Genomic DNA, 7,656 nt, shown 5'->3' with positions numbered 1-7,656 from the left:
ACCTCCCCGCCAGGATATTGGTCCTCTGGAATTCAAGTGCAGCCTGTCTTTTTGTACAGTTCACAAAAGAGGTCCCAATGATCCACAAATCGGAATCACTGCCCCATGCCACGCATTTATACTCTACCTCATCCGATTCCTACACACACTATCACGTGACACGGGCAGTAATCCCGAGATTACTACCTTCGACGTCCTGCTTCTCAACTTCCTTCCTAACTCCCTGTGGTCTGATTTCAGGACCTCCTCCCTTTTCCTACCTATATGGTTGGTACCAATATGTACCACGACATCTGGCTGTTGCCTTCCCACTGCAAGATATCGTGGACGCGATCAGAAACTTCACGGACCCTGTCACCTGGGAGGCAAACTACCATCCGCGTTTCTTTCCTACGTCCACAGAATCGCCTGTTTGACCCCCTTACTGTTGCCATCCTCTTCATTTTCCTACCCTTCTGAGCCACAGGGCCAGACTCTGTGCCAGAGGCTCGACCACTGTTGTTTACCCCAGGTAGGACTTCTCCCCCAAAAGTACTCAAACACGACTACTTATTGTTAAGGGGGACAGCCACTGGGGTATTCTCTAGCATTTGGCTCTTTACCTTCCCTCTCCTGACTGTTACCCACTTATCTGTCTCCTCAGGCGCTGGAGTGACTACCTGCCTATAGCTCCGCTCTATCACCTCCTCACTGTCCCTGACCAGACGAAGGTCATCGAGCTACAGCTCCAGTTCCCTGACGCCGTCCCTAAGGAGCTGCAGCTGGGCGGACCTGGTGCAGATATGGCCGTCTGGGAGGTTGGGAGTCTCCAGGACCTCCCACATATGACACCAAGCACAGAAAACCGGCCTCACACACATTCTTTCTGTCTGTATTTTACACAAGTAACCTACCTCGCCTCGACCGTTTATGGCAGAAGCCCCGTTGAGCCAAAACCTTCCTACACTGTCTCCCTCTACTCTGTCGCCCGCTGTATAAAGCTGTCTTCTTTTTAAACCCTTCCCACTGTTGCCGCTGGTTGACGTCCACGCGCGTGCGCAGTCGTGCCCCGTTCAAACCGCTGAACAAATAAAGAGGCAGTTCCAACCCCTCAAGTTCTTGACTGTCCTGATTCTCCTCCAGTGAAGATTTGCCCGAGTTATTCAAGACCTCGCTTGTCTCCTTGGTTAATGAAATACCTATTTTTGTTTAACCTTTACAACTCTCTGTGTGATCCTGTGCTTTGGTACAGAGATACAGCGTGACACTGATAGATTAAGAAATGTATTTATTAGAAGTGATTACAAGTTACTGATACATTGATCTGAGCCCTTGTGGAGAAACGTCCTCTTCCGTCGCAGTCGCGTTCCTGTGGGATCCTTCGCTGCGAAATGGAAGCAATGGATTTGAGTCACACAGGATGGTCTATGCCAACCATTTCCCCTGGCCAGCGATCACCAACCGAGGTTTGATTCCCGCCGCTCTCTGAAAGGAGTTTGTCGGTTCTCTCCATGACCATGCTGGTTTCCTCTGTGTGCCCGGTTTCCTCCCACGGACCACAGGCTTTTCGATAGAGAAGGGGTTTAAATTAAGCGTGATCTGTGCCACAAGGGTTAGTAAGTTGTGGGCAGGTTACGTTGGCGCTAGAAGCGTGGCGACACTTGCCGGCAGGCCCCAGCACAATCCTCCCTGACACCAGTGATACATTTCACTCTCTGTTTGACGTACTTGGGACGAAGATCATCTTTCGTCTTTAAAGGCGCTTCTATTGGAAGGCCTTTTAATGTTGTTAATGTACCTGTCTCTGGTACTTCCACTAGCAGCTCATTCCGTTCCGTAATCTCACCACCCTCTGGGTGAAAATGATCTCCCTCCAGTCCCCTTTTAAATCTCTCCCTTTCTCTCAGGAAGCCAGTGCTCCCTTTGGAAGATCCCGTTCCCTGGGATAACACTGCAAGTATCTACGTCATCTAGGGCCCCCGGAATTTAATATGCACCTGCAAGGTCGTCCCTCGGTCCTCTGCTCGCCACGGATTAAAATCCAAAGCTACCTATCACCTTGATATAACACTGGCCCTCGAGAGCCAGCAGCATTCTCCACAATCTCCTGCACTCTTTCCAGCTCAATAAATTGGGAGGGGGGGGGAGATATCTAATGTTGGTGGAAAGTACTGGCGGGAATGTCAGAGGTAGGATTTTCACACAGAGATTGGTGGGTGCGTGGAACTTCCTGTCAGGGTTGGTGGGAGAAGCAGCTACATTAGCAGCCTCTTGAACAGCACAGGCACCGACCCATCAGTCCATCATCCTCCTGGTCCCTTAGACTGATATTAGATTGATACCATAGATTAATCTTAGAGTAGGGTCTGTTTCTGTGATGTACTTTTCCATGTTCAAACATCATAGCACAGTACAGGTCCTTCGGCCCACTATGTTGTGACAAAATTTTAAGGTCAATCCAATCCTTCCCGCCCACTTAGCCCTCCAGTTTTCTGTCATCCATGTGGCCATCTCTGACATCCCCCGTATATTTTCCTCTGGTCACCGAGAAACTATGCCCCCTCGAATCGGCCATTTCTGTTTCGGAAAACAGTCTCTAGCCATCCACTGGATCTGTGTTTCTTATCATCCTGTAAAGCTCTATCAAATCACCTCTCCTTCTTCTGCGCTCCAAAGGGAAAAGGTCGCTCAACGTATCTTCATTAGACACTTTCTCTAATCCAGACAGCATCCTGGCGAATCTGCTGTGCACACTCTCTAAAGCTTGCACGTCCTTCCTATAACTGAGGCGACCAGAACTGAACAAGATAGTCCCAGTTGTGTCTAACCAGGGTTTTGCAGAACTGCAGCATCACCTCGTGGCTCCTGAGCTCAGCCCCGCGAATAGTGAAACCCAGCACAACGTACGCCTTCGTAAACACCCTGTAAACTTGCGTGACGACTTTCAGGGATCTGTGGACGTAGACCCCGAGATCTCTCTGCTCTTCCTCACCGCTGAGAATCCTGCCATTCAGCCTGCGTTGTGTTGCTCTGTTAAACGGCATTTCCCTCTGACCATTTTGTGGGTTTATGGGGAGATCGGATACTGCTGGCTTAAGCCCGGCGTCCGGCCTGTCGGTGCGTGACGGTGTGAGGGAGGGATACCATTTTCTACCTTTGTCTCCTCGGAATTACACGGCGGGTGATCACCTTCTGTGACTGCTGCTGTCCTTCTGGCGAAGAACACGTCTAGTCCTTGCCGACCGTTACTGTATCTAGTCCCACTGATTTGCACCAGGGCCATAACACTCCAGAACCCTCCGACCTGTATATACTTATCCAAACTTAACTGTTGAAATCAAAATCCCATCCAACACTTCTGCTGGCAGCTGGTTCCATACGCTCACCACCCTCTGAGGGAAGAGATTCCCCCTCATGTTCCCCTTAAGCATTTCACTTTGACCCTTAATCCTTGACCTCTATTCTTGCGCAACCTCAGTGGGAAAAGCCTGCTTGCATTTACCCAATCTATTTCCCTCATAATTCTGTATACCTCGATCGAATCTCACCTCAGTCGTCCGCGTTCCTGGGAATTAAGTCTCACCCTATTCAACATTTCCCGAAATCCCAGTTCCTCAAGGCCCGGCAACATTGTCGGCCGAAGCGCTTGCACTGCGCTGTAACGATCTTTATTCTAACAACCCTGAAAAGTGTCTCTGCACTCAGTTAATCTCGCCTGTAGGTAGTTGACCAGAATTTCAAATGAGGCCTCTTGAACGGTTCTACAACTTCAACATAACGTCCCATCTCCTGCACTCAGTGCTTCGTGTTTTGAAGGTCAATGTGCCGAAAACTTTCTATACGACCCGGTCTACCCGTGAAGCCACTTTCATTGAATTGTAGACCTGTATTCCCAGATACCCTTTGTTCTAATGCACTCCTCAGTAAACGGTGGGAGGACCTCATACATGACCAACCCGCTCTGCATGCTGACCCTGGATAGGAACATGCCCACAGGAGAAGGCCGCATCCAGCCCTGAGGAATGGTGTCAGGGAGGTGGGAGGGAAGCGCGGGCAGCGGTGGGCGGGGTGAGGGGGGAGCGGTCAAACTCGCCACATCGCCCTCGCGGAAGGAGGGTCTCCGCGGGATCTCACCTGGTGCTGTCCAGTGGTATCCAGCGATGGCGGCCTCATCTGACGGGGATAAAATGGGAGGGATTCAATAGTCATATGGGCTGGAGGAAGGGAGAAGAGAGAAAGGGAGTGGAGTGGACGGCATGAGACGCCACTCTTCAGGAGCGTGGAGGGGTCTACAGGAGAGGGAGGGGAAGGTGTGGCAGTAGGGGCGAGTAGGGGGTAGGAGGCAATGGAGATGAAAGGGCGTGATTGAGCAGAACAGGGTGAGGATAGGCTGTCAGAGTGTGAGTGCAGGGAGGTCAAAGGTGTGCACGGGGGATGGTTTTGGGTCCGGGGCTCGGTGGGATGGGCGTGCAGAGCGAGTGGAGGGAACAAAGGGGCGACGGGCTCTGAGAATCGAGGAGATGGGGGCAGAAGATCGGACGGAGAGTGGGGGGGCGGGTGCTGGTCGGGTGGAGAGGAACTGGACGAGAGGATGTGACGCAGTGAGATAAGGGAGGGGACCGAGGGGCGACGGGCTTGGAGAATCAGGGGAGATGGGGCCAGAGGAGTGGACGGAGAGTGAGGGCGGGTCGGGTGGAGAGGAATTGGACTGGAGGATGTGACGCAGTGAACGCGTGGATGGAGTGACAGTGAGTTTTCGAGAACATGAGGAACGGGATGCGAAGGGTTTGAGGGAGAGGCGAGAGGGTGAGTGCAGAGGAGTGAATTTGTGAATGGGTAGGGTGTTGGACAAAGGGGGCTGTGTAGAGTGATATGGAGCGCGTAAGGAGAGGGATTGGAGGGAGCTGTGTAGAGGGATATGGAGCGCGTAAGGAGAGGGATTGGAGGGAGCTGTGTAGAGGGATATGGAGCGCGTAAGGAGAGGGATTGGAGGAAGGGGTGCCCAGCGGTCTGAAGGGGCAAGGAGTGGCATTCAGTGGGACTGTGGAGAGGGCAGTGGGGCAGAAACCGCTGGGCAGGGAACAGGGAGGAGGTGTGTCCGCTGGCAGGGTGGCAGTGAGTGGTTCGGGAAGGGAAAGGGGAGGGGCCAGGTGCCTACAATTTTCGTAGTACTCGTAGACGGTCACGTAGGCGTCCTGAAGATTCTCCACCACGAAGACTCGGTGAAGAAGTGCAAGCACTTCGACAGGCAGGAACTTGTACATCTGTAGGCCGAGCGGTGGGTTGGCGATTCAGTCCGAGATCTCCTCCGCACGTCCCCTGCTCCCCCAGTGTCCCAGACGCACCTTCCCCCCTCCCCTGCAACAGCCAGAACCAAGCTGAGACAGATGGGACGGGGTCCTCGGCACTCACCTCGGGAATGTACACCAGCAAGTGCCCGTCCTGTGTCTCTGGCCTGCTCACGCAAGGATGGCTCGGCTTCTGTAGCAGAGAGAGAGTTATTTATAAAGATGAAAAAGATCAAATATCAGTTGTTGTTTTTTTTTTCCTTTGAGTCTGTCTGAGGCGGTCCCAAGCCCGGCTGTGAACATAAGAACATAAGAAATAGGAGCAGAAATAGGCTATCTGACCCGTCGAGCCTGCTCCGCCATTCAATATGATCATGGCTGAGCTGGCCATGGATTCATCTCCGCCTACCTGCATTTCCCCCACAACTCTTAATTCCCCCAATATGCAAGCGTCTATTCAAACTTGTCTTAAACATATTTACTGATGTAGCCTCCACTGCGAATTGGGCAGATAATTCCACAGATTCATCCCTCTCTGGGAAAAAGAAGTTCCTCCTCATCTCCATCCTAAATCTACACCCCCGAATCTTGAGGCTATGTAGTACTCCAAGTGTGGTCTGACCAGGGTCAGATATAGCTGTAACATTACCTCTCAGCTCTTAAACTCGATCCCACGGTTGATGAATGCCAATGCACCGCATGCCTTCTTACCCACACAGTCAACCTGCGCAGCAACTTTGAGTGTTGTATGGACTCTGACCCCAAGATCCCTCTGATCGTTCACACTGCCAGCAGTCTTACCAATAATAGTATATTCTGCCATCATATTTGACCTTCCAAAATGATGGTACCTGGGTTGAACAACATTTATCTGGGTTGAACGCCATCTGCCCCTCTCGGCCCAGTTTTGTATCCCGTCGATGTCCCGCTGTAACCTCTGACAGCCAGTCACACTCTCCACAACACTGACATCCTTTGTGTCATCAGCAAATTTAATAGCCCATCCCTCCACTTCCTCATTTCAAGTAATTTATAAAAATCACGAAGAGAAGGGTTCCCAGAGAAGATCCCTGAAGCACAGCACCGGTCACCGACCTATATGCAAAACATGACCCGTCTACAACCACTCTTTGCCTTTTCTGTGCAAGACAATTCTGGATCCACAAAGCAAGGTCGCCTTGGATCCGCATGATTCTGGGTCCCTTTGGGTGTTGGATGTGCGTCGACATATCGATTTGGGGATGCGTGCACATCTCGGGAGGTGTCGGCAAACCTGGGGTTCGATGACTGAAGGGCTTGCACATGGATTTGGAGGTGCGCACAGATTTGAGAGCGCTGCTAGATTTGGAGCTGCACACAGATTTCGAGCTGTCAGTTAATTTGGGTGCTCCATGTAAGTACATAGGTTTGTTGGTGTACCCACTGATTAGCGGCTGGACACAATTCTACGTGTATTGGTAGATTTGTGGCTGCACTTGGATTTGGGGTGTCCTGAACTTTGAATTTAGCCTCGCATTTTAGGGGACTGCACATGGATTTGGAGATGTGCACTGATTTAGGAAGGGTCGAAGAATATGGGATTGCACACGGAGTTGAGGATGTGTGAGACTTTGGTGTGCCGACAGATTTAGGATGTCATTGAACTTTGAACTGTTTTTCTTACTAATCTTTTAAGGTAGAAGCATTTATTTTGTAACCTGTTTGAAATTTTTCTTCCTCTGGGTACTGATGTGCATATTTCGGAGTCATCGGTTTTAGGTTGCGCACGGAATTGGGGTTCACAATGATTTGGGATCATGCTCTAATTTGCGGGCGCACACGGATTTGGCGGTCCATACTGATTTGGGGATGCGCTCTGATGTAGGCGGATGTTTAGAATACGCCAATCAACATGAATTTAGCGGTGCATGCAGATTTAGTGAAGTTTACGAGTATTTGGGGGTACAGATTAATCTGGTGATACCAGCCGATTTGGAGCGTCTTTGGGTTTGGGGATGCACACGAATCTCGGGATTTGGGGGTTTTGGCAAATTGAAGGCTTCACACACATTTGGTATTGCCGGCAGACTTGGAGATGCGCACCTAGTTCGGGTGTGTCAGATTTGGTGTCGGCGTTTTGTGGTGTCTGTTAACTTGGGGGTGCACACAGATTTGGGTATCTCCGTAAATTTAGGAGTTTATCGGCGAACATGGTGTGCATATGGAATTTGGAGTGCGAAAGGATTTGGTATAATCCAATGTGTATGTCGGGGTGCCTGCTGATTTGGGGCTGTGACGAATATCAAGGTTCTTTCATTCGTACAAACATTAGCAATAAATGCAATTTGAATTTATGGTTCAGGCAGCCATGATGTGAAGTGTTTGAAGTCACTGTTACTTGGAGAATCTA

The sequence above is a fragment of the Mobula birostris genome, chromosome 20 (assembly GCF_030028105.1).
Source record: "Mobula birostris isolate sMobBir1 chromosome 20, sMobBir1.hap1, whole genome shotgun sequence".
Taxonomy (NCBI): Eukaryota; Metazoa; Chordata; class Chondrichthyes; order Myliobatiformes; family Myliobatidae; genus Mobula; species Mobula birostris.
The sequence above is the reverse complement of the archived record's forward strand: the minus strand, read 5'-3'. Positions refer to the sequence as shown.